General features: G+C 40.1%; 1 pseudogene; it reads right to left on the minus strand.

Moving 5' to 3' along the window:
* Positions 1-662: 662 nt before the first annotated feature.
* On the minus strand, positions 663-1,750 carry LOC117931858 (annotated as a pseudogene).
* Positions 1,751-2,883: the final 1,133 nt, after the last annotated feature.

A 2,883-nucleotide genomic window follows, 5' to 3' on the forward strand; every position in this document is an offset into this window, starting at 1 on the left:
AACAAAAGCAACCCTTGAACATGATATAAATATATTTACTCAAATGCTTGTATGCATAGTATCTATCCAAAAAAAAAAAAAAAATGCTTGTATGCATAGTTCTATAAAGCTATTTACTAAAATTTTATTTTATTAGAATGCATAGATAGTGTAGAGACTGTCTAAAGATTTATTTGCAAGATCAATGTCAATAGGCAGACAAAATCATTGGGATGGATGCCCAAAACCATTTGCAACATTGAATTTGCTTCCACACAGTTTCGAGACTTTGTAGGCCACTTGTTGATGTTTGTTCTTTTCGGTTAAAAGTATCTTGTAGCTTGGCATGTGAATTCTTTTCTTTTGTGTCTGCTACATTAAGGAATTTTTGTAGTCAAAAGACCCAAAAGCATAACACAGCCAGGACAAATGGGACAAAGGTATAAACATGCCAAGTGGTTATTTCGGCTTCAAATCGACTTTTTACTAGTTGGGAAATAAATGGCCAAATGAGCGTTCAAACAATGAAACCTAGGTACGACTCTGTTAGTCTCATCTTGAAACTTAATACAAATGCTCCCTAATACAAAGGCTTTTACTTGTATGATTTGCAGCCATACCCTTCTCCAAATTCTTACCATTTTTCTATTAAGATGGTTCAAACAGTTGAAAATAGGTGAACATGATATTAATAGTAATTAATGTGCTATGGAGAATACATTATGAAGATATGGAAACTCAGCAAATATGGAATTGACATCGAGATGCTAGAGTGTCCCAGGTTTTAGACATGGCTCTTGATGGCAGAACTATAACCAGTTTGCTCATCGTAGTACTTGGACCACAGTATAACACCGCCATACTTGGCAGAATCATTGATGGCTGGAAGCACAGTCGATATGAGATCACCTACTGGAATGAAGCCACTTCCTGCTGCATCAGGAGCTGCAGGCAGGCCAAGGAAAATCATGGTGGGTCCATGCATCTTCGAGGTTGCCAGCATTCCCAGGAGTGTACTGACAATGAGGATTGTTGTGTAGAATTGAACCCAAACATAATCGAAAAGGCCTGTCTTTAGGGCACCTCCTACCCAAGCATCAGGAAATAGACATTGGGGAGCTGCAGTTAAATACACCTTGTTGCCTCACTTGCTGTATCCAGAAAGGCACTTAGCAAGATCATCCCAATGTTGGCTTGTTCCTCCTTTGATGTCAAGGTAATTCCATCCAAAACAGCTGGACCAAGTGAACGAGAAGCCGAATGACCCCCCAAGAAGTTGTTCCAGAGGTAAGTCGCGACTTGCCTAGCATCTTCCTTGGAGGTAAAGGTAGTAGCTCCCAGCTCCTCCCCCAATAGAGAGCATCACCTTGATGCCTTGCTTGACATGACTTTACGTCCAAGCTTAAGCCAGTGCAATCATTACTGTGTGGATCACAATGACCAGCAAGGTTGATCATTGGAGTCTGTCCATTGCCAAAAGTTGGTAGAAAGGCCATGTTCACAAAATCATAGTTCCCACTGGCACAAGCCTCTGCCAGGGTTCCCTCATTTCCATTCTGACCCCAGTAGATGGCAATTCCTCCCGCTTCGGTACCCACCACTAGTATTAACACTACAATGGAGAGAAAAGCTAGCAGAACCGACGCCTTGAACGCCATTCTAACTGGTTCTGCTTTCCTTTGATTCTCCCCCTAGTATACTACTGTTCTAGTTATGTTTTTGCTCTGCATTGTTAACAAACCATCCCTTTTATAAGTAGACGATGATCCATCAACAATAGCTAGTGTTTTGTACTTACCCGATTGAATGAGCGTGGTTGAATCGTTACTTCCATCTTGCTGATCTTAACTTCGAACTATTCAGCCGTAATGCTGATGCTGATGTTGATGCTTCATCTTATGAGATTGCTCTGTCTTTTAGCTTTTGTCCAGTTCGTGCTGAGCCAACAATAATCTTGTTCCCTGTCTTGAACTCTCTAAATGTTTGTGTATAGTTGCTATCAAATGTGACTCATTACCTGGAGAAGAGAAATCCTTTTTGAGCCCTAGACTTTGACATGAACTGATTCTTCTTTTGTCTGCTCTGTCTTGCTCTTCCTCTGTTTTGTGAATGAATTCAATGAGTCTGGTAACAAATAATTCGACCCAGTCCCTCCTGAAACAAGAACCAATGATTTCATTTATCTGCTCATGCTGGGCTGCCTGTCATTCATCAATTTAGCTATATTTCTTTCATTTTTTCAAGCTTTGGTTTAGGCTTATGATCCGGGTTGCCTTGTATTTTTCCACAAACAGAGCAACTTCCAACTCAATTTCAAGGGCATTGGAATGCAGAAACTAATAAATCAGTCCCGCCCGTTTAAAATAGTCCGGCCCAATGCATGATTGGCCGGCCCTGTACTTTGCTTTGAGTCCAAGCCCAGTTGGGTTAGCCTGCACTGGAGATTCTCCTCCTGGAATAGGCCCAAGATAAGGCACGCTGTACCACATAAGAACTAGCCCAACTTAGACACTCAATTTCATGGTTGTTTGATTTGAGTTCAAAAGTGAGTTTTTCATGTTCGAGAAGTCAATCCAAACAAGGCCTAAATAACGATTATTTGTTACCATCACTTCAAAAATGATTTATATTCTTAACACCAAATTTATCCTAAAAATTCTAAACATTAAATACATGTAATTTGAAATAAACAAGATGGATTGAAGTCCTGCAGGCCCAAAATAAGCTAGTCCTATCTTTAAGGGGCCCAAATTGCTTGAAGTAAACGGGTTTGGATGGAAGCTTTATGGGCCCTATCCGGCCCAATTGTAAGAGTTATTTATGGGTGGGTTTATTCTTTAATTGCAATATTCATCATAATTTTGAAGTCCTTATAGTTTGCATAATTGCTATGAAGGGTAGAAC

The sequence above is a fragment of the Vitis riparia genome, chromosome 15, assembly GCF_004353265.1.
Source record: "Vitis riparia cultivar Riparia Gloire de Montpellier isolate 1030 chromosome 15, EGFV_Vit.rip_1.0, whole genome shotgun sequence".
Taxonomy (NCBI): domain Eukaryota; kingdom Viridiplantae; phylum Streptophyta; class Magnoliopsida; order Vitales; family Vitaceae; genus Vitis; species Vitis riparia.